Here is a 25,684-nt window from a genome sequence, read left to right as displayed (position 1 = left end):
TTCTGAAAGAGGAATTCAACCCCGTGCCTGGCATACATGTTGCTATATCTTCAAGTAGGAAACAGAAGAGTTTCTTAGACTAAAATAATGAGATTACAACTACCAAAACTGTTAAGTCCAATAGAAAGACAGGAGATTATCCTTAAAGCCAAAGATCTGTCAGTAGATGGTTCAGTACATTAATTTTTAACCAAAGGGAATGAACCTCAACAACAACAAAAAAATGAGTTCTGATCTGCATAGTTCATGACATAGGAACCAGAGTCCTGAGAACATCAAGTGATTTCATAATTGTGTTATTTGTTTACTTAAATTAACGGGTAAAAGTTGTGTACTTTATTGTGTACAACCTGATGTTTTGAAATATGCATACATTGCTAATTGCGTCCATCTCTCCTTCTATCACTTCTGATTTCTTTTTCTTATAACATTGTAGATCCCTAGTTCTCCTTTCAAGTGCTCTTTTCTCTCAGGCCTTGTTCTTTCCTGATTCTTCTCCTAGCTTCTCTCGGACAGTTTATCTCAGATTTTGCTATGCTGCCTCAAGGTTCAGTCTTTCCCTTTATTTTCTTCTTGCTTTTATAGAATCTCCCTGGAAATTTTATTCGTTTTCTTTCAAACAGCTGCCAATTGCGTATTTCTGTCCCTTAAATCCACAAGAAGTTGCAAATTCATGTTTCCAAATTTGACATAGCTCATAAATTTCATCCCAAACTTTCTCCCAATCCTTTATTACAACATCAACTGGTTGTGCTAAGTCTAGCCACTTACCCATGCTAGAGCTTTCAGTTATTCATAAGTATTTCTCCTGCCTCATTCTCCTAATTTAATTGTCTTCCAAGTCCTGTCAAATATATCTAATACACAAATCTTGAAAATATGCTCTGTGTTCTGTTTCCCCAGTCTTTTCTCAAGTTGAGATCTTCATCCCTTAACGTGGAATATTACAGTAGCTTTTGACCTGGTCTCTTTGTGCCTGCATTTTCTTCTTTGGTGCATTTTTCAAGCTACCGCCATACTTCTTGCTCCAAAACATCAGTGTTATGTTATTTTCTTGGTTATAAATCTTGTTTGGTGTCTATAATATCAAGTTATACTACCTCCACCCTGAAATCTGCTCTCAAGTCCTGCCACTCACCACATGCTTTCCTGCTTCCTGGGCTGTGGTCACCATGCACGGTTCATCGTGGTTCTAGCCATTGTCATCCCTCTGCCTGGAATACCATCACCCACCTGTGTCTAGATCAGGCCTTCTCATTCTTCAGGTCTCTGTGACATAGTGACAGTTCTTCCTCTGTACTCATTTTCATATTCATACAGGTGGTATAAATTTGAACTATGATCTTAAAATCTCCAAATTCACTGTGGGTGTTTTCTATGTGAAAGACACTGCTAAGTGCTATCTCAAACTTAAAGATGTATTAAAATGAAGAATATATGACCTTACATAAATAATGAAAGTTCCCTCAAAAGCATTTCCAATAGCTTCACTCACTTGTGATGAAAATTATGCTCTTTTCTGAATCATTTCTATGACCATTATTTAATTAATTTCTTGGTAAGTACACAACCTTCAAAAGTTAGTAGAATAATATTCTCCAAAAATAACAAGTCTATACCCTTTCCCTCTAATTACATTCTTCCAAAGGACATAAGGACACTTTTTTATGCATTTCTAATCCTTTCTGGGACATAGAAAATCATTTAGCAGCATGGTCTTAGGCTCCCGTATGATTAGATGCTTCTGGCATGTGTGTATTCTGTCCATTTCTTCAGAGCTCCCAGGAAGACTGCGGTCCAGGTGTCCACCGCATTGACTTGCTCAGTAACACGCAGTTACTTTGCTCCTTCCCGTCTCTCATCTTCCTTTTCTTTTCTCACCTTGTCTTTTCCTAGTGTTTCTTGGCATCTCCTCCAGAATGAATTACTCACTCTCAAATAATTTCTTAGATCCACCTCTGAGAAAATCTAAAACACAACACGAAAGAATAACTGATAATATCCTCAGACAATAGTAGTATTTTACAGGGATTTTTTAACCTCACAGATTAAATGGTTTATTTACACTGTGATGGTATTTGGACAGGTAATGTTTTGAACAGGGTGATGAATGTGTGGATGTGTATGTGTGTGGATTTTAGTTTGTCTCCATTTAGGGGGCTCCTTTTCCCATTACATGTGATGAAAACTTCCTTGTTCATGACTTGTTTATATGTTAGAAGAATTTGGTTGTTTCAACATTTCCACTAAAAGGCAAAGAAGATAGATATGTTAGTCAAAAGATTTGAGCCACCGAATCATCAAAATTGTACTTTTTCAAGGTAAGACTGTACCTTTTTAAAGTGAAAAACAGTCAGTTTTTCTCTTCGGAGAGAATAGGTGAATGATTTTGGATGGTTCCACTTATTCCTTTCTTCTGTAGTTCTTTATAATAAATAAAAATGTAAAGAAACCTTATTTATTTTAACTCATTAATATAGAATATTAAAATGCAATAGACCTTATATTTCTTATAGTAGTGAAAATACTGACTACAAATTGGGACTTTTCTGTGTATGTATCTGTACATTTAGTCTCATATTTTACTCAGCTACATTTCACTTTTTCAAGTGCCATTGTCAGCAGACAAACCTTTGAATGTAACCTATGTGGTGTTATAAATAAGAGGATGAGAAGAAAAACTTAATTCTTTATAAATGAAAGGCAATGCACAGTAAATTTGAATCAGAACTGTTGAAACTAATCTCCAAATAAAGAGGATGACTTTTATGCTTTATTCTGAGAAACACCTTGATCTTTTGATTATACTTATTATATTTTATTGTTTTAATTGTTATGAGATTATATAATCTGTAGTATTTGTGTGTGTGTGAGAATTAGGAGAAAGCCAGCATCCTCAAATTAATGTATTCTTTTCCTTTCTGTTCATCCTTCCCTACAATGCTGCTCATAGCTTCTTATTCTTAACTTCTATTACTGAACTAATTTAGATCTGAGAAGAAAAAATAAAGCACTCCCGTAAAAATGAGAAATGACTCCAAGTGTAAACTGGTGCAGTCAGCACACAGAAAAGAGGTCACAGTTGTTGTCTTAGAAATTAGCACAGGAAGAGACCATTGAGATATAACTACACTTGAAATACAAGTCATTTAATTATACTTTTTCTAAAAAAAAGAAAAAAACAATTGTCAACTGATTTGTTAAGTTTTGGAAAAGGATATTATATGAATAAGTGTTCTTCTACAATTAGAGTTGAGGAAGCATTAAAATATACTGATTTGCTTGCATGTTTACATGTTAAAAGAAATTAACTTAAAGAATTAAGCATAAGAATTATAAAAATCTTCTTAATCTGTATGAAATAAAGGTCTTCACAAAACAGTCCACTTATATTTTTTAGCAATGTGTTCTGTATGTCAGAGAGGCATGAATTCCTGCACAAACAGTATTGTAGATTCTAAGCGAATTGTGTTGCCTATGAAAGCAATTCTCTTTTAAAGAAGCAGTGATTGCAACATATGAATTATCTTGTCATAGAGGGTAAAATTATATCATAGTAATAGACGACTAGAAGACTGAGTTCTGAAAGTGGCTTGCATGTTTAGTTAAATTCATGTTGTCACCCAGCAGGGGAACAGATCCAACAGCCATTTGTATGCCCTAATCTTGCCATTGTTCAAACCAAGCTGAACTTACTGTACTTTTTGTCATAATCATTATAATACATGCTACTTTTCTAATGGATCTTAATGAATTGTTGCTTTTTCCTTTTATTGAAGTTCTTTTTATTCTATATTATTTTGATGGAAATCTTATTCAGAATGAAATATAAAAAAATAGTGTCCCTTGTTAATAAAGTGAATATTTTAAATTGTTAAAAAATATTTTTATGACTAAATATTCATTAGATGGTTTTCATAAATTATTTAAGACTATGTTAATGCATGTGTGTATGTTTATGTGTACAAATCACTATTTCTTAGAGGTTCCTACCTTCTATGCTTATGGTTGTTTATTTGAATGTGCATATTTGCACAGGTGTGAGTTTTTATCTTAGTTTCTCAGCTTTATCTATGCTTATTACCAGTTAGCTTTCCCATATTTGTTTTGTCTAAATTCTCTTCTTTTTCCAATCATACCCTGTTGCAAACAACTAAAGCTAACATACCAGCTTCCAATCATGGGGATGAGATTCATGCTTCTGCTTGAGTTGGGCAGTAGATGGCGCTAGACAAATGCCGAAGCTTCATCTCATGGAGTTGCTCAAGTGAGGTGCTTTGCATCAAAATAGATGTAAAATTGCTTTGCACTTTAATTCAAATTTAAAATAAAATCTAAGTTTAATAATGTATTCTGGAGAAATAATATCTTAGGTTGAAGAAAACAGTTCACTTATCAATTCCAAAATATTAAATAACTGTTTTATTACAAGTCATTTCATATTTTCAAAGTATGTATCAATGAGCTTGCATATTACCAGATGAATTGGGTGTAACATTTGTTCATTTACAGTTCTTTTGATTATTTTAATTTTGAGTTTTTAAAGTGCTGCTGTATAGAGAAAGGAACAAGAATCCTTCAAGATCTGTAGGCAGATCACATAATATCATACAATGAGGGAAGAAGAACATCTGTACTTGCTCTGCATTCTAAATGCCAGGGAAGATTTTCTTAGGAAAGCAAGAAATACAGAGGGGTGCGAGAGAGAGAAAAGCGAAGAGAAGAAAGAAAATGAAGGAGAAAATAAAGAGGGAAGAAAACAAGACCAGGGAAGAAAAATAAAGCTTTTGAAAATATTTATCTATTAAAACCCACTGAAAGATTAATAATAAATTTTCCAGGCTCTGACTCTTAATATGCCTCAGTATGCCAAGAGTACCTGTATACTATATATACCGCAAAATATATACAGTATACTATATGTAGTATAATGTAGTATAGATATGAACCAAATAGGCATACATATGTGTCTATGTGTGTGTGAGATATATATATATATATATATATATATATATATATATATATATATATATATATATATATATATCAAGACACTAAGAATTCAGATACATTTAAAATATAAGTATCATCACTGCTAGCTATTCTACATGGTGAAATGAGCCATTTGGCAAGAAGTCTCTCCCACCATCTCCTTCTTTTCCTTTTTGTATTAATAGATGCTGATAATAATTATACACCAGTTGATAAACAATCCAAATAAAAAGTTAGAATATAGAAAACAATTTAACGTCATAGATTACATTATTTGACCAAAACTGTGGCCAATTAAACTGTTTCTTCCTTAATGCTACAAATCACATATAGTCATTGTTTACATTTTACAATGTAAACATAAAGCTATTTGGAAAATGAAAAAAGTTTCCATTGGTAACTCAGTTTCTGGAATACTACGGACCAAGTTCTTATACAGTGCCTGCCTATATTAGAGTTTTAAGAAATAGATAGAGAGAGAGAGGTGATAGATTAATAGTAAAATCACAACACGCATAGTGGTTATTTACTCCAAATGAGATGGCACACCTTTGACATAGCTCATTGCTTCTTTCTTTCCTTCTGTTCTTTTCTTTTTTCCTTCCTTCCTTCTAGTTGCTATTTCTGAAAAACATAGAAGGTCAAAAAATTATTTATCTAAACACCCTTATATGGAATAAAATATTAAACCATTTACAAGAGCCTCTTCTATGGTGATCCCACCTCCCAACTTTCTGCAAAATTGGTGCTCCACCTTGTTCTAAATCTATACTGTGAGCTCCTTGAAGTCAGAGACTCAATCATTGATTTGATTGGATTAGTTCCCCAATATATTGTCAATAAGTGTTTGTTGAATGAATGTATGTAAAGATGAATGGGTCAATGCATGAATGTATTGATTGCTTAATAAGAGTTCTAGCCTTGGAAGAAATCAAATTGTTTCTTGTCAGCAACTGTGAGGCATATGTTCCCAAATGCTGCTAAGATAGTACATAAAAGTTTAATCATTTCCAGACCCAATAAGGACACCCTCAAAAAGTAAAATTTCTCTCAAAAATTTTCTCAGGAAGTAAAAATTCCCTGGGTCCAGTTCTGGAGTTGTGTCTATTTTCCTGCTGTGTGTCCAGCATCACTCTGCACATGCTGAGTGTACACAACACAGGTGCGAAACCACAGGGAGTGGATCTAAAAATGTGAATGAAGAAAAGGATTTGGGGAATATTTTTTAAGAACTTTTGATTTGAGTAAATTTCAAACCTATACAAAATACCCACCACCCAACCACAAATATTAACTGTTGGTTATCCATTTTTGTCAATGTTGTGTCTTTTTTAAGCAAATTGCAGCCAATACATCATTTCATAAATTCAGTTGGCATATGTTAATTAGCTTGATTATGGGAACCACTTTACAATGAATGCATATATTACAATATCACATTGTATACCTTAAATATATAGAATTTTAATTTGTCTATCATACCTCAACAAAGCTGGAAATAAAATAATATAGAATATGCCTTTCAAAACAATTCAGATATCACACAAAATTTTTACCAGTAGTACCTTACTATTATCCAGTATTCAGTAACTTTTCAAATTTTGACTTGTTTCATAAAAGTAAGAAAAGTTTTTTTAAGATATGAGGTTTGATCACAGAAAGGAGCCCATGAATTGCAAATGTGTAATATGACTTTTAATTATCTCTTAATCTATAGAGTCTTTTATCTCTCTATCTCTATTTTCCTTGCAATTTGTACTGTGAGTGCTGCTCTCCAGATCTCTGAGACAGTATTGGAAAACAGCCGAGTAAGAGAGTGGACTCGAAAGCCCAAACTGCACTGCCTCGATCCCTGACTTGAGTCACACCGTCCAGCGGTGCTTGATCTTCATTATGTTGTTGTGAGATTAAATTGAGTTTATATATTTAAAACGATGATAACAGAGCCTGATAATACAAGGGTTATCTACTAATATTGTTTTCAGGAGCCATGGAGATTTTACAAATAATGAGAATTTGGGAAGGATGTGTTTCTGCAAGTGCTGGGTCCGTGATACTGTGACCCAACCTTGGTCCAGGTCACAGAGCCAGTGGATGAATGAGAGGAAGAGAGAGAGAAATCAGAATCCCACAGGAAGAAGGGTGTCATCAGTTAGAAATGACCAAGCGGAGACCAGCAGGCAAACACGGAGTCTTCTTGTCATCTGACGCTGTGGGAAAGGTTTCCTACAAATGATCAATTTAAGGGCAGAGTTTCTAAAGAGGGAAAAGTAGGTTCCTATGTGAATAATATGAACTGCTCAAATAACGTATTGAGCTTCTCTTTGGGATTATTGGTAGATTCATTAATATTTGGTTTTAGTGTTAGGTTTTTAAAGAAGAGTTGTTTGCTGTCTTTGTTGATGCTGTGGCTTTCCAACTGCTCCATGAGAAGTATCTGATTTTTACTTTACCAAAAAATAATAGAAACAAAATTAAAAACACCAATATGTTGGATGTTTGTATGACCGTTCATTTACAGACACAGAGGCATTGATTGGTTCAACTTGATTATGTTCACATGCATTCTTCTTTCTTGTGGCCACTGTACTGAGACCCATGGTATTAGATAAAATTGTCAGGCTTTAGAAATGCCATTTACATCAGCATGCACACATAGCCTGAAGCATGTGGAAATCTAAATCTATGAAAGAAACTAACATGTACATTGGAATGGACATTTTTAATTTCCTGAAATAATAATGTGGAAATTACAAAATTGTCACAATAGCCTTGCACATGTCTGTGAACCACACAGTTTCTTTCCTGACATGATCCCATAGAAACACTCGTACGTGTTGTAGGCCACATTTGTTTGCCTTCATAGCCTCGCTTGACCTCAACTGTCTTCCAACGCCCCCTGCCTGCTCCTACAGCCCCAGTGGGAGCTGCTGCCACCAGCTCACCCACCAGCCCCGTTCACTGTCCCAGCACCTGGTAGTGAGTGCAGCCTTGACATCCTGGCTAGACGCTGTGCATCCACTAAGTCTCTGACTCTTCTCAGCACTTTGGATTTGGGCGAGGATCCATCCCTGCAGTGTTTGATGTCTAGCTCCCTCTTTTGAAGTCCAAAGGGGTCAGGTGACAGAACCGGGACCTATGGGGCAAACTTTGATACATTTGAGACAGAAGTGGGCGAATCGATACATTCTTCCTGCTTTCTTCCTCCATGGAGTGTTCTGTGTCTTCTGATTGGAGCAGTCTCACAAAGACTGCCTGTGAAGCAATCTCAGGCTGTGCCAAGTACCATCTTGCTTTTGCTTCCCATCCCTCTATGCTCTATTTCTCTCTCCCCTCACTCTTGATCACTGAGATTTTACTCCTGATAAAGTACTATACTGAAGGCTTGCCTCATGCTCCGTTTTCTAGAGAAGACTGCCTGCAACACATGCACAAGAAGATGAATGTATGTGGATTCCTTGGCTGCATTGCATGTGACAGTGAAAAACTGGACAATGTCCATCTAAATTAAGACTGGCTATATAAATTTGGAAGCATTCAAACTAAGAAATACTATGCATCCTTTAAAAAAAACTGAGATATATCTTCATTGAAGGGTGTCTGAGCTACACTGTTAGATGAAATAAAGAGCAGTGCACAGAAATGCGACTGCAACCCAGTTGTGCAAAACGATACGTATTTATCTTTCACTTTTTTCATGTATCATTGAAGTTCTAGAGAGATACCTACTAAGCATTACCAGTTTTCACCGTTGGGTTGTGGGATTAAGGAGCAGGAAATTAAACAACTAATATTTGATGGTCACTAACTTCTAATCTAATTCCAACTGGTACCACATCCAATATGTCCAACCAGCACATCATGCTAGAATTGTTTTTATACCCAGATAAGCATTTTTAATTAACTTTGGAAGTAAATAAATTATTAGACACTTGTTCATCATTCCTCAATTTAGGTTAATGAAAACGACAAGCTGTTTAATAATATTGATAAGAGTAATGATAGTATGAATAAGAAAACTAATGTACAAAGTGGGATCAAACATTTTTCTAAGTTTTTTGCTTATATTAAGTAATATAACTTATTCTTCTATTATTTAATTTATTAATTTATGTAATTCTTCCATCAACTCATTATATCCCCCATTTATTGTGTGTGTGTGTGTGTTGTGTGTGTGTATATAGTAAGGTCTTAACTACAGAATTCTCCTCAGTGTCTATGACAACATATTTAATGCACAATATTGTAATGATATTAAATATCGATAATATGCAGTCAGTTAAATTTTGCCATGTGTATTGAAATGAATGTGTTCATTATGGTAATCAATAATACACTTCTGGTTTTTTATAAATATTTTATTTTATTTTATTTTGCCAATATACAATGTGGTTAATTATTGTGGCCAATTACCGAAACCTCCCTCCTACCTCCCTCTCTCCTCTCCCTCCCAACAATGTCCTTTCTGTATGCTTGTTGTATTGATTTCAAGGAATTGTAATTGTTATACCTTCTCCCCCCCCATTTTTTTGTTTATTTATTTATTTATTTTTAGCTCCCACAAATAAGTGAGAACATGTGATATTTCTCTTTCTGTGACTGACTTGTTTCACGTAATATAATCCATCCATGTCATTGCAAGTGGCAGTATTTCATTCTTTTTTTTTTATAGCTGAGTAGTATTCCATTGATACACTTCTGTTTAATCAACTGCAAAACAAACTGCATTGATCACTAGTATGGCATTATGTTTGAGAATTTAGAAACACACCAGTGACAGCATTCCAACCTATAACTTCCCTTAGCACCTTACCTGTGTTTCCAAACTTGCATATCAACATAATAAAGTTAAGTGCAAGGTAAATCAAAATGTAGCATCTATGAAAAAAAGCCAAATTATGGCTGCTATGGGACTATTACTTGCAATTTGCTTATGCAAAAATAAAGAAATTTTAAATTAGAGTTTGGCTTTGATAAAAAGAATGTTGGCTTCAGATAACTGCTGCATATAAACATCTATAACTTATTGGAATGTGTTATTTACATAAGAGATATTTATGTTATGCATTTTAGTACTATCTTTCAAATAATTAAATGTTGGTCAAGTATGTAAAGAGGAAAGAAGATAATCAAATGATCTTGGAAGACAACATATAAACAGTGGGGCAATTCATTTTCCAGAAGCAAATTGATGAGTAGGGAATGTTCATTAATTTGCACAGGATTTGACACTCCCCAGATTTTTAGCTTTCTTACCCTGGCAGTGATTAGAAAGGTGTGCATCAAAATTTTTCAGCTTTAACAATTTTTCAATTAATTATGAAAGTCAGAAATATTTGTCCAGTTGGTATCACAAAGGTCATTTTATTTTCTTAAGTGCCAACAAAATATTATTTTCTGGATGATTTATTTTGAACAGAAATAAATAGATAAATAAAGTTGCAACCAAAGCTTTAAGAGAATTGATGACTAGTAATAAGCCCAGCATCTGAAATCCCCATGCTATTCAAGCCTAATCCCTATTAAGGAATGAGAAAGTCACAGAATATTCTGCATTGATGATAGGGTTCTGTCCTGATGATAAGGTTACAATAAAAATACCTTTAAAAAGTAAGGATTCTACATTGTTGGAATACACATCTTTTGTTTTTCATCTATTTATCACCTTATGTCTATAATAATTAAATAGAAAATGAGTTTGGAAGATTGAATTTGAAAATTATTTTTATGTTAAAACTTTTATTTCTTTTTATGTATTTCTTTATAAGTTTGGTAAAGGAAAAATATCATTGAAGCTGAAGTTTCATTTTAGACTGTGACTTAGCTATCTATAATCTGTGTATCATTGGGCAAATAATTTAGTTTCTCTGGGCCTCTATTTACTTACTTGTGAAATGAATTAATAATACTCATCTTATAGGGATTAAAAATGCCTAGCATGAAGTAAATGCTACAATGCATTTTAAGAAAAGAAAAAAGAACACAGAAGAGGTCAAACTATTTCTTCGATCAATATTACCTTTGGGAAACAATTAGGGAAATGATATCCGCAGGAGGTTACTCTTCAGATAGTAGTTGTTATTTTTTGGTTCTGTCAGTTTGGGAACAAGTCCCTGGAGAAGTCAATAGATTACTGGATATATATGATATTTGCAGTAGGACAAAAACCCAAGAAAGTGAAGAGATTTAATATGAATTTTGCATTTCGAGAAAGCCTGGTAAAATGAGTTTTTGTGGAAAGCTTTTCATTTTCAGGGAAATGGTGGTCATTCACCTCTTAAACTGATGTTGTAAACTTTACAGTTTAGCATGACATAATTCTTAGTCATTTTGAATTAGTACTGCAGTTGGATTACTGTTATTGATGGTTCACATAGGCATTGAACCATTAAGGTGTCAAAAACTGAGCTAAATATGACATAATACCAGCCTTTTAAATTTGGATGTCATTGTGAGGTTACGTATCAAGGATTTCCTGTGTAAATAGACAATGACAGAAATAAATTTTTTGAAACAAAATCAAGTTATCTACATGGGAAAATTAAAGTTCTTCACAATGATTTTCCTTTCAATCTCATAAGTGAGTTTTAGTTAAAATTAAACAGAAAAAATATGTCCCAAAATGCATGAAAATGGAGAATAATTGTTAAAATCAGTCCTTTTAAGAACTGAGCAACACATTAATTGATCCTCTGTTTTTGGTGAGAGTTTGATTAGGGTTTGTTAAGGAAGTGTGTATAAACTTTGTATTAGAGCAATCCTGGTGGATGGGAAAGCTCCCTTCCACTGATTGCGAAAAAAAAAAGGATACAAAATTGAAGTTCATGTACTTAGATTTGTGTAAGAAAAGGAACTGAAAATTCTTACATAACAATGTAAATTGTCATTTTAGAATATTGGGATAATGAGCAGGATTCTTCTCCAATTGGTCCTCTCAAATGTTTTCACAACATTTTAAGTGGGGGAGAAACTTATTAAAGCTGTGTATTTATTGCTCGAAGTCATCAATTATGTGCATAACAAATTAAAGCAACTAATATCAATTGCTGATTTTATTGCACTAAATTAGAAGATTCTTAATGAAATTTTCTCTTTATTCAAAACAAGGGCAGTACATATTCTTTTCTTAAGGTAACTAAACTAGAAGTTTTGTGTAATTGCAAATATTTTTCTTTTCTAAATAAGGGGTTCAACATTATGTGTGAGAATTATTTCAGTGCATGTTACCAAAATAAAACAAGAATTAGATGGATTAGATAAAATGTTTAGAAATTTTGAATACGACCCAGCTATCCCACTGTTGGGAATATACCCAGAGGAATGGAAATCATCAAGTCAAAGGTATACCTGTTCCCCAGTGTTCATCGCAGCACTCTTTACAATAGCCAAGAGTTGGAACCAGCCCAAATGCCCATCATCAGATGAGTGGATACGGAAAATGTGGTACATCTACACAATGGAATACTACTCAGCTATAAAAACAAATGAAATACTGCCATTTGCAACAACATGGATGGACCTTGAGAGAATTATATTAAGTGAAACAAGTCAGGCACAGAAAGAGAAATACCACATGTTCTCACTTATTGGTGGGAGCTAAAAATTAATATATAAATTCACACACACACACACACACACACACACACAAACCGGTGGGGGGGGGGAAGAAGATATAACAACCACAATTATTTGAAGTTGATACGACAAGCAAACAGAAAGGACATTGTTGGGGGGGAGGGGGGGAAGGGAGGAGGGAGGGAGGTTTTGGTGATGGGGAGCAATAATCAGACACAATGTATATCGACAAAATAAAATTTAAAAAAAAAAGTTTTAAATTTTAAAAATTTTATGTATTACTTATAACACACATATATTTATAAATACATATAATTGTTAGGAAATATTTTTAAATGGCTTTCAAAATACCAGTGTAATAGGACAGTAGTACTGCGTGTGTGTGTGTGTGTGTGTGTGTGTGTGTGTGTGTGTGTGTGTGGGATAGAATCTGATATTTCCAAGATAATAGGACAAATATTTTAAATGTTATATGAATTGAAAACATCACAGAAAATACAAACATTATTTGCTCCAGCTAATGTATGAAAATAACCAAATATATATTATCCATGTGAGATTTATTCATTGAATCTCTTTTAATCACAGGGTAGTTTCCTTTAGTTCAAGTTATTTGAACTGTTAATATCTGCTTGTGGATTTCCACTGAATAAAATTTTTAAATTTTCAAAGCTACCCACCCTCAAGCGTCTCACCCAGCTGCCACAGAGGCCCCACTGGAGCAGTGACAGGCAGCCCTGCGGGACCCAGGCAAGTGAGCCCTGTCCCTGAGAGGCCCACCAGCTGCCACAGAAGCCCCACCAGAGCGACAGGCAGCCATGCATCAACAACACTCCCTGCCACTGCTGCAGACACCAGTGTGGAACAAGCAGGCTGCAACAGTTACTGCCACAAGGACAGCTTGCTGCCCAACGGCAGCTGCCACTACCTCATACATTACCTGGTGACCACTCATCAGCATAGACAGAGGGAGAATCACCAGTAGAACCCAGGGAAAGTGGAAAGAAAAAAGAGAAAACCCATCCAGAGTCACCTGTTCAAATTGAGGAGCACTAGTATACCCCAGTGCACTCATCAGGGTCTGGGTGAGCTAGCCGCAGTGCCAGCAGTCTTGCCCAAGAATACCCACTATAACCTAAGAGTGACAAGAATCCAAGGTGGTTTCCCCCAAAATTTAAGAGCTTGCCCACGTCCTGACAATCTAATATATTGTCACCAGCCTGAGCAAGGAAATAATGTGTCCCAGGGACTAGGTCACAGAGCACTCTCATGCAACTCTAATGCTGAATTCAGCCAAAATACCTTCACAGTAACTACCCTACTGTGTCTACCTGGATCCAATACTAAAACACCCCACTCAGCTGCCATTATAAAACAGACCTGCAAGAACTCCCTCTCTGCTAACCCCACTCCAGAGTACTGGAAAAAGTAACTTCTCTACCAGATGACTAAACACCAATGGAAAGATACTAGAAATATGAAAAAAAAAAAAAAAAAAAAAACGGAAAAATTGACACCACCAAAGGAATATAATAGTTTTAAAATACCCAGTCCTATAGAACAGGAAGTCCTTGAAATGATTAACAAGGAATCCCCAAGCAACAATTCTAAGGAAAATCAATGAGATACAAGAAGACTCAGTGAGGTAACACAACAAGATGAGAAAAAGTATATAGGACCTGAAGGAGGAAATGTACAAAGAAATCAGTGCTCTGAAAAAGAAAGTAGCAGAGCTTATGGAGCTTAAGGATTCATTCAGTGAAATCAATAAAAATCAACAGCTTAAATAGCAGGCTAAAATAAGCAGAAGAGAGAATTTCTGATCCTGAAGATGGCCTTTTCAAAATAACTCAGTCAGACAAAAAAAAAAAAAAGAGAGAGAGAGAGAGAGAGAATTAAAAATGAAGAAAATCTAAGAGAGATAGCAGACAACCTCAAGCACTCAAATATTTGAACCATGGGTGTTCCAGAAGGGGAGGATAAAGGAGAAGTCATTGGAAACCTATCCAATGAAATACTAGCAGAAAACTTCCCAGGTATAGAGAGAGATACAGATCTTCAGATCCAGGAGGCTCAAGGATACCCAAACAAATTCAACCCCGAAATGTCCTCTCCAAGACATGTTATAGAAAAATTGGCAAAGTACAAAGACAAAGAGAATCTTAAAAGCTATAAGAGAAGTGTCAATTAACCTATAAGAGAGCCCCTGTCAGACTAACAGCAGACTTTTCATAAGAAACCCTAAAAGCCAGAAGAGAATGAGATGAAATATTCAAAATACTGAAGGAGAAAAACGCCAGCCAAGAATACTATAACCAGAAAGGCTGTCCCTCCGAAATGAAGGACAAATACTATATTTCTGAGACACACAAAAACTGTGGGAGTTCACCACCAAATGACCAGCCTTACAAGAAATTCTCAAGGGAGTATTGTGCCTGGTACCTGAAAAACAACTGTCACTAGTGTGAATACTCAAGAGAGAACAAAACCCACCAGTAAACCAAAAATGAACAGTAAAACAAAAATGCAAACAATAAAGAGAAAAGAAGTTTATCTGCCATCAAACATAGAAGACAAATAGTAAATCAGAAAGAAAGGAAAAAAAGATTTCTAAAACATCCAAACAAAAATCAATAAGATTCCAGGAGTAAATCAATACCTTTCAATAACTCTTAATGTAAAAGGATTAAAATCCACACTCAAAAGACACAGACTGACTGACTGGATTTAAAAAATGGACCCAACAGTATGCTGTCTTCAAGAGACTCATCTCTCCTGTAAAGACACACACGGACTAAAAGTGAAAGGATGGAAAAATATATACCATGCAATAGAAATGGAAAATGAGCTGGAGTAGCTATTGTTATAACAGATAAAATAGACATTAAACCAAAAACTATAAAAAGAGACAAAGGCGGCCACTATATAATGATAAAGGGATCTATCAAGCAAGAAGACATAACAATGATAAATATGTATGCAACCAACACTGGAGCACTATATATATATCAAACACTATTAGACATAAAGAAAGAGATAGACTCCTAAAATGATAATAGAGGGGGACCTGAACACCCCTCTCTCAGCATTAGACATATCATCTAGGCAACAAATAAACATAGAAACACAAGATTTACACTACACCTTAGACCAATTGGACCTGCCAGATATCTATAGAACATTTCATCCAACAACTAAAGAATATACATTCTTCTCATCAGCACATGGAGCATTCTCCATGATAGACCACAGGTTAGTTCACGAATGAAGTCTCAACAAATTCAAAAAAATTGGAATTATTTCATATATTTTTTCAGACCACAATGGATTAAAACTAGAAATCAATAACAAACTAGAAACTCTGGAAACTATGCAAATACATGGAAATTAAATAACATTCTACTGAATGCCATATGGGTCCAAGAAGAAAATAAACAAGAAATCAAAAGGTTTATTGAAACTAATGAAAATAATGACACATAATACCAAAATCTGTGGGATACTGCAAAAGCAGTAATAAAAGGAAAGTTTATCACAATAAGTGCACACTTCAGAAGAATGGAAAGATGGCAGGTAAACAGCCTAACACTTCACCACAAATAACTAGAAAAACAGAACAATCCAACCCCAAAGTTAGTAGATGGAAAGAAATCATAATTACAGGGCAGAACTATATGAAATAGAAGCACCCAAAATAATACAAAAGATCAATGAAACAAAAAGTTTGTTTTTTGAGAAGATAAATAAAAAAGACAAGCCATTAGCTAGGCTAACTAAAAAAAAGAAGAGAGAAAACACGAAGAACAAAAATTAGAAATGAAAAAGGAGACATTACAACCAATACCTCAAAAATAAAAAGAATCATTAGAGACTATTATAAACAACTATATGCCAAAAAATTTGAAAACCTGGAAGAAATGGATAAATTTCTGGACATACACAAACTACCAAGACTGAACCAAGAAGACACAGAAAACCTGCACAGACCAATAACAATCAAAGAGATTGAAGCTGTAATCAGCAGTCTCTCAACAGAAAAAAACCCAGGACTAGATGGCTTCTATGCAGAATTCTATCAAACCTTTAAAGAAGAATTAATACCAATTCTCTACAAACTATTCCAAAAAACTGAAACAGAGGACCTTCTCCCAAACTCATTCTATGAGGCAAACATCACCTTGATAACAAAATCAGACAAAGATACAACAACAACAACAAAAAAAAACTACAGGCCTATATCTTTGATTAATATAGATGCAAAAATCCTCAATAAAATAATAACTAATAGAATACAGCAACACATAAATAAAATTATACACCATGATCAAGTGGGATTCATCCCAAGGATGCAGGGATAGTTCAACATACACAAGTAAATAAATGTGATATAGCACATCATGATATATCATGATCCCTTCATGATAAGTCAGCATCCCTTCATGATAAGTATTCTCAACAAATTAGGTGTAGAAGGAAAGTATCTCAATACAATAAAAACCGTATATAACAAAACCACTGCCAATATCATCCTAAATGGGGAAAAGTTGAAAGCTTTTCTCTTAAGAACTGGAACTAGACAAGGATGCCCACTCTCACCACACCTGTTAAACACAGTGTTCGAAGTACTAGCCAGAGCAATCAGGGAAGAGAAGGAAAGGGCATCCAGATTGGAAAAGATAAAGTTGAATTGTCCCTGTTTGCAGATAACATATAAAACCACCTATAGACTCTACAAAACAACAGAAACAAAAACAACAAAAAACCTCTTAGAGTTGATAAATGATTTCAGATGATTTCAGCAAAGTTGGAGGATAAAAAATCAACATGCAAAAATCAGTAGAATTTTATACTATAACAATGAACTAGCAAAAAAAGAAATAAAAAGGTAGCCCATTTACAATAGTCACCAAAAAAATAAAATGCCTAGTAATAAAGTTAACAAAAGATGTAAAAAGACTCTGATGAGAACTACAAATCACTGTTGAGAGAAATTAAAGAGGACACAAGAAGATGGAAATATATCCCATACTCTTGGATTGGACAAATTAACATTGTGAACATGTCCATACTACCCAAAGTTATCTACAGATTCAACACAATGCTCATCACAATACCAATGACATTCTTTACAGAAATGGAAAAAACAATCCTAACTTTCATATGGAACAACAGAAGACCCCGAATAGCCTAAGCAATCCTGAGCAAGAAAAATAAATAAATAAAAAATAAAGCCAGAGGCATAACACTACCTCACTTTGAAGTAAACTATGAAGCTGGAGTAACCAAAACATCCTCATACTGGAAAAGAAACAGACACATGGATCAATGGAACAGAATAGAGAACCCAGAAATCAGCTCATATACATATAACCATCTGATCTTTGATAAAGGATCCAAGACTGCACACTAGGGAAGAGACTGCCTCTTCAGTAAATGGTAATGGGAAAATTGAACATTTGCAGAAGAATGAAACTAGACCTGTACCTCTCACCATCTACCAAATTCAATTCAAAATGGATTAAAGAATTAAATGTACATCCTGAAACAATAAAACTCCTAAAAGAAAACACAGGGGAAACACCTCAGGAAGTAGGACTGGGCATAAATTTTATGAATGTGATCCCAAAAGCACAGGCAACCAAATGAAAAATATACAAATGGTATTATATCAGACTAAACAGCTTCTGCACAGCAAAAGAAACAATTAACAGAGCGAAAAGACAACCAACAGAGTGGGAGAAAATATTTGCAAAATATTCATCTGAAAAGGATTAATATACAGAATATACAAGGAACTCAAACAATTTACAGCAAACATACAAGTAACCTGATTAAAATACGGGCAAAGGAGCTGAAGAGGCATTTCTCGAAGGAAGATATAGGAATGGCCAACAGACACATGAAAAAATGCTCAACATCAGTCAGCATTCGGGAAATGCAAGTCAAAACCAGTTTGAGATACCATCTCATTCTAGTTAGGATGGCTAATATCCAAAAGACTGAGAATGATAAATGCTGATGAGGATGCAGAGAAAAAGCAACCCTCCTACACTTTTGGTGGGACTGCAAAATGGTGCAACCCTTATGAAAAATAGTATGAATGTTCTTCAAACAACTACAGATAGATCCACCATATGACAGCTATTCCACTGCTGGATGTATACCCTGAGGAATGGAAATCATCAAGTCAAAGAGATAACTGTACTCCCGTGTTTATCGCAACTCTATTTACAAAATAGCCGGGAGTTGGAACCAGCCGAAATGCCCATCATCTGATGAGTGGATAAGGAAAATGTATTATATTTACACAATGAAATACTACTCTGCTATAAAAGAGAATGAAATACTACCATTAGCAGCAACATGGATGAACTTCGAGAAAAATATGTTAAGAGAATTAAGCCAAGCAGAGAAAGAGAAATGCCACATGTTCTCACTTACATGTGGGAGCTAATAAAAAATAAACAAATAAATAGAAAGAAAAGACACAACAATCACAATAATTCCTTGAACTTGTTAAGAGAAGAGAACAGATACGATGTTGATGGGGTTGGGAAAGTGGGAGAGGAATGCAGGAAAGGGAGGAATTGGTAAAGGGCCTCAAAAATCAGCTACATTGTATAATGATAAATAAAAAAATGAATTTACAAAGCTGATAACTATAATAAAGTTCATTATTAACAGTGACAAAACATCATTATGATGATGACCCATTTAAAAAACTGCATGCAAAAAACAAATGTAAATTAAACTGTGTTTTAGATTTTCTGAGCAATGGTTTTTGTCCATTAAAATGAACAGTTAAAGGAAAATTTACAGATAACACAGTGAGGAAGAAATATTTCTTAAACAGTTGAAAGACAAAAATATACTTTTAAGTAATTGCTTGTTTTTATTTACATTCTAAATATATCTTATGAGTTTGGCATAATCACCTTTTAGCTTCAATTTTTTTTTTTTTTTTTTTTTTTGTGTGTGTGTGTGTGTGTGTATGTATTCTTCAAAATGGTAGATATGTTATTTTGGACACTTCAATAGCTACTTGGAATAGTGCAGCCTGTTTTGTGTGCACATTATTATCATTTGAGATGTTGCAGGATAATCCACAGAAGTGATCAATTCAACAAAAAATACCTAGATAAAGTTTTAAATAACAACTTAATAACAAAACTCTATAATTACAAGACCACTTCATATGTAACATAGCAACAGAAAGAATTAATGGTCCAAGAAATAAAAATGCTATTAATATAAGCATGATAATAGTACCAATTATAGTTATGTGTTGAGCCAAATATAAATTATTTTTGAATAATGTCTTGACATTTATTTTAGGGTTCATGTATGAGGAAAAGTAACATTTTGCTTATTCTTTGCTTTTGTTTTAATTTATACCATTTTAGAAGGGCAGTTTTAAATCAAGAAAGAGTATGTGCATATAATTTGATTTTTTTCCTTTGAGGAATTGCATATTCTTTTCAAATTTTCACTAAAGAAAGAAAATATGTAAAACAACACATGCATCAAAAACATAAATTGTATTGTATGTATATTTATCAGATTAGACATTCATTTTGAATGGAAAGATTGAAAAGCTTTTGTTATTGATTAATCAGATTTGTGAAATGCACACCTTTGGATCCACACTAGAGAATCTGCAGAGTCCCCGGGTGGAGATGAAAAGGGAGTGCTGGTCACATGAAAGTGTGAAATGGCCATGCAAAACTGCTGCTAAAAATGCAAAAATGAGAGCATGAGACAAAAATAGAAGTGAGTTACCCTTTTCACTAAAATATTCAGTAGTGAATTGAATGTTACCAGAATATGTATGAGATTTAAGGATTTAACGTTCTAGAATCTGGATGCATAGTCTACTATATGGGTTCTCATGGGGAGATAAAAATTCTCTTAAGTCAGTATTTAGATTAATGTTGGGTAAGGACTCCAGTGATTTTTATGATCTTAATATGACAACAGTTGCCTTTTATTGAGAATTTATTATATATCATGCACTATCCTACATTAAAAAAAAAACATATCTTTTTTACTTCATTATCTAAACACATTATAAGATTATTTTTCTCCCATTGGGAGATTTTAAAAACTGAGGTGAAAAAAAATGAAGACTTCCTGAATTCATACAGCTAACGATATACATAAATCCAATAATTTATTATTTTATTTTTTATAATCTTAGCCGCTGAGCTTTCCAACTAATCTACATGATGTCCACTAGAGCTCACCAAAGACCTCGCACTGTCAACCCTGAGGATCCCTGCTCAGTTTTTGTTCCCCCTAATCCATGAGAGGTATTTATTTGGTATTTCCTCCTGTGTTCTGTCTTGGTTCCACGACCATTCTCTCTCTAGGTTTCCCTCCAACTTTCTAGCTACTGTCTTTCTTGTCTCTACTTAATATCTTAAGCCCCTCGGATCTGGGACTTGGGACATCTTCCACTTTTTAGCAGCCCTAAATTCCTTTATGTTATCACACGATTTCATGGCTTCAAGCACTTTCTCAAAGTTGTCGACTACGACTACCACTTTTATATTTCCTGCACGCATGTCCCTGAACTATTCCCCATGGTTCTTCTCATGGCAGAAAATGGCAATTCCTGGTGTTAATTCAAGAAACTTGAAGTCATCCTGGATTTCCATTTTTCTCTAAAGCTGGATCTCTAATCTTTCATTTTGTCTTGTTGGTTTTAACATCAAAATAGATCCATGATCTAGTCACTTCTCACTACCACTGCCACTACTCTCCTGGTCCAAACCACCAGTTATCACTGGTTATCACTGTAGACTTTTAACCAGACTTCTTACATTTATTTTTCTCACACACACCCTCTCCCCAACACTCAGCTTATCATATGCTACATAGCTTCTTAGAAGGAAATAGAACTGGTCAGATCTAGTTATTCCTCTATGCAAAGCCCTCCGATAATTTTCATCTCATTCAGAGTAGTATGTAAGGTTCTGACAATGGCCACCAGTATCCTAAATAATCTAGGCTCCCAATACCTCTTTAACCTCATCCTGGTTCAACCCTATCCACTTCACTAATGGCACTCAAGCCACACAGGCCTCATTGACTTTCCTGGAACCTATTACATCACCCCCATCTCAGGCACTGTGCACCTCCCGATGCCTCTTCATCCCCACACCCACGTGACCCATTCCCACCTTTCTGTCAGGTTTCTTATCAGAAGCCACCTTCGCCAAGAAGATTTCCCTGAACAACCTGCACTAAAACACAATCCTCTGTCTATTCAGTAGCTCCACAGTCCTAATTTCTAATTTATTTTTCTTTTCAATACTACTAAATGCATGGTATTCTATATATTTGCTTATTTTTATCTCCCCACTCTAAAATTTAAGTAGAACAACAGCAAAATCGTTCTCTCTCTCTCTCTCTCTCAAAAAAAGTCTTTTAGGTCTTTATATTTCAGACATTTTATTCAAAATTTATATCCTCCAATCTTCAACTTATTCCATATTTAAAACAAGTTAGCCCATGGCTTGGAATTGTTATGTGATTAATTATGTGGTGGAGAATACAACAAAGTTTTGGGTGGATTTATAATTTAGACAAATTTTAATTACATATGGTCTCTATTTAGAGAACTTCAATTGACAACGCCAAATAGTGTTTAGATTTTTCTTGATAATATCCACCTATGTCATCTCTTCCATTCTCCTCTCCAGACACCAAATCTTACACTCATCTTAAAGACATGTAGTAAGGATTGCCTAATTCCATATGTGCAGCTCCAAGAGCTGATTCCTTTCTTCACGTGTGTCCGGATGTTTGCAGTGTACTAATAGAATGAAGCTGCTCTCAGGAAGAACCACTGAATCCACAAAGATTTGAAATGCCAGGCTTCACATTTTGCATTGAATATGTAAATTTTCAATTATGCACATACAATATATTTGATGCTATCTTTTTCAACATATAGTTGCAATGAAGTATTGCTATCTATAAAATTAGTAAAATAAATTGAGGAAGTTTTCTGGGATAAATTTCAGAATCAATTATCATTTTTTATTCGTACATTTTTAAACAAATATTTATTAAATGTGTGTAAAGTACAAGGAACTTTTCTAGCACTTGTAAATAAGATAAGATTCTGCCATTAAGGAGCTTTCAGAACAAAAAAAAAAAGACACAGATGAACACCTGTAATGTATGTTATAATAGTAGTAGGAACATTAATTTTAAGGAGCATGGGACACAGCCACCAAGAGTGGTTCACATTCCTGAAACTGTTAATGCCAGAGCTGAAATTTGAGGGATAAGAGGAGTTTGAGTATATAGAGGCAGGCGAAGTTTTCTTTTGCAGGAGAAGCTGGGGTTTGAAAGTTTATGGATAGGAGAGGTTATGCTGGGTTGAGGATACTGCAAATGATTAAAGGTAGTTGCAATAGGTCATCCAGCATGTGGTGAGAAATGACACTGGGAAGATATGCCCACATAAAGGTCATTATATGTTATAGGAAGGTATTTGTCTTTATTCTGAAGGCAGTGAGGAGTATTTCAAACATTTTAAGTAGGTGAGTGACATGACCATATTCACTATTAAAAGAATAATTCTGGCAGCCATAGATTGGAGAGAACAAAAATTATAGGGTGCCCAGTTAGGAGAAAATAGCAATATCACAGGTAAAATCAAAAGATGATCTGAACTGAGGAAGTAGATACATTTAAGACCTACTGAGGAGGCACACAGTTAGGTCTTAGAGGCAGTTAAAAGTCATGAGAGAGAGTAAATCCACAGGGAAAGGAAATAGATTGGTGGTTGCCCAGGGCTGGGAAAGGAGCAGAGGAGAGTGTGATGGCAAATGGGCACGAGGTCTCTTCAGGGGATGATGGAGATGTTCTGAAAGTGGGTTACAGTGAGGGTTGCCCCACTCTATAAATGCATAAGAAAGCATTTAGTTGTACAAGTTAAAGGGGGAAAATGTAAAGTGTGTTAATCAAAATAAAGCAGTTTTTTAAAGTGAAGTCTTAAGATGTTTGCTTAGTCATATGGGTGATTGCTGGTGCCAATTGCTGGAAATCTCAGCCCAGGAGAGGAAAAGCAAGGGAAGCGTAGGAGACAGTGATTTCAGAGGAAGCCAGGGAGCCATCTGCAGAAGCAGACTGCAGGAGTGTGGACCTACGAGGGTGAACGACAGAGAAGTGAGAAGTAAGGAGAGACAGCGATGGAACACACTAATGTTGAAAAAATAGGGACTGTCAGGGGAAGAAGAATCTAAGGAAGTGCTGGAAGAGGGGCAGCCAGAGAAACAAAAGGCAAAAAAGGAGTTGGTAGGATCATGAAAGCCAGCAAATGAAGGGATTGAAGGAACAGGCCCTGGGCAGCAATGGTTTAAATGATATAAGAACTAAACACAGCTCACTGAAGTTAGCAAAAAGAAGTCACTGGTTGTACATGTAAGAACAGTTTTGGTAAAAATCATGGGCATGCTGCTGAGTTTAGAGTAGGATGGAAACTGAGGAAAGGGTACAGGGAGAGCACACAATGGTTTCAAGATGTTCGACAATTCATCCAAAGACAGGAGGTAGAAGGGCAATGAGGAAAGATGTTTGTTTCAACAGAAGAGTCATGAAGGAGAAAAGAGGTGGGGACATAGAGACCATGCAGAGAGAAGAAAAGAATCCTAACAGAGACATCTGCGGAGAGTGAGGCGGGTAGGGTGGGGAAAAGGAGGTAATAGGAATATTCAGGGAAGTGCATTTATCATTGATTGAAGGAGTAAGCTGCCTGGAATAATCAATAAGGAAAGAAGAAAGATGTTTTTTACCAAAGGCATGAGCAACAAAAGAAAAAAAATAGTAAATTGGATTTCATCAAAACTGAAAACATTCTTCCTTCAAAGGACACCATCAAGAAAGTAAAAACACAAGCCACAGAATGGGAGAAAATACTTGCGCAAATTGTGTATCTGACAAGGGACTTGTATCCAGAATATAGAAATAACTCTTACAATTCAATAATAAAAAGAAAAATAACCCAATTAAAAAATGGCAAAGGATCTTAATAAACATTTCTCCAAGGAATATATATAAATGGCCAATAAACATATGATATCATTAGTCATTAGGGAAACACAAACCAAGACCACAATGAGATAGCACCTACACACCCACTAGGATGGCTAGAATCAAATAATCAGGCAATAAGTCATAGTGCAGGTGTGAGAAATCGGAACCCTTATCACTGCTGGTGGGAATGTAAAATGGTGCAACCACTTTGGAAAATAGTCTGGCAGTTCCTCAAATGATTAAATATGGCATTACCATATAATCCAGCAATGCCACACTTAGTAGGCATGTACCCAAGAAAAATGAAAACATACACACACAAACTTGTCCACAGATGTTTATAGCAACATTATTCATAATGGCCCCAAAGTGCAAACAGTCCAAATGTCCATCAGTAAATGAAAGGACAGACACAGGGTGGCATAGCCATACAAAGGACCCTCGTTCAGCCCTCAGAAGGGATGAAGTTCTAATAGACGCTACAACCTGAATGAGCTTTAAAAATATTACACTAAGCAAAATAAGCCACAGAATTAGTCACAAAACAACATCACAGGTTATATGATTCTATTCCTATGAAATGTCCAAAACGGGGAAATCTAGAGGAAGAAAGTGGGTTAGTGGTTGCTTAGTTCCCAAATGATTAGGGTGGTGGGTGTTCGTGATGGTAGTTAAAAGGTACAGGGTTTCTTTTTTGAGGTGATGAAACTATTTTAAATTGACTGTGAGGGTTGCCCATATCTAACATAATATCTATCCATATTTCAGGGAATATACTAACACCCTGAAATTTATTAAATTTAAAATGGATAAATTGTATGGTACATGACATATCTCAATAAAGCTGTTTAAAATAATCCCAGTAGAGGGGCATTCTACAAGAGACAGACCAGCACTCCTCATAACTGTCAAGGTTGATCATGTAAAACGAGAAATGTCTGAGAAGCTGTCACAGCTGAGAGGAGCCTAAGACAACACCATGACTAAGTATAATGCAGTCTCCTAGATAAGATCCTGGAACAGAGAAAGTGCATTCAGTAAAAACTAAAAAAATCTGAAAAAAGTATAG

At 35.1% G+C, this 25,684-nt stretch overlaps 1 pseudogene; it reads left to right on the top strand.

The window, feature by feature from the left end:
* The window catches only part of LOC134380245 (dynactin subunit 6-like), a 69,631-nt pseudogene that overhangs the window by 24,923 nt on the left and 19,024 nt on the right, over positions 1 to 25,684 (top strand).

Source organism: Cynocephalus volans, chromosome 1 (assembly GCF_027409185.1).
Source record: "Cynocephalus volans isolate mCynVol1 chromosome 1, mCynVol1.pri, whole genome shotgun sequence".
In the NCBI taxonomy this organism is placed as follows: Eukaryota; Metazoa; Chordata; class Mammalia; order Dermoptera; family Cynocephalidae; genus Cynocephalus; species Cynocephalus volans.
Note: the sequence above shows the minus strand (reverse complement) of the source record. Positions and strands in the feature narration are given on the sequence as shown.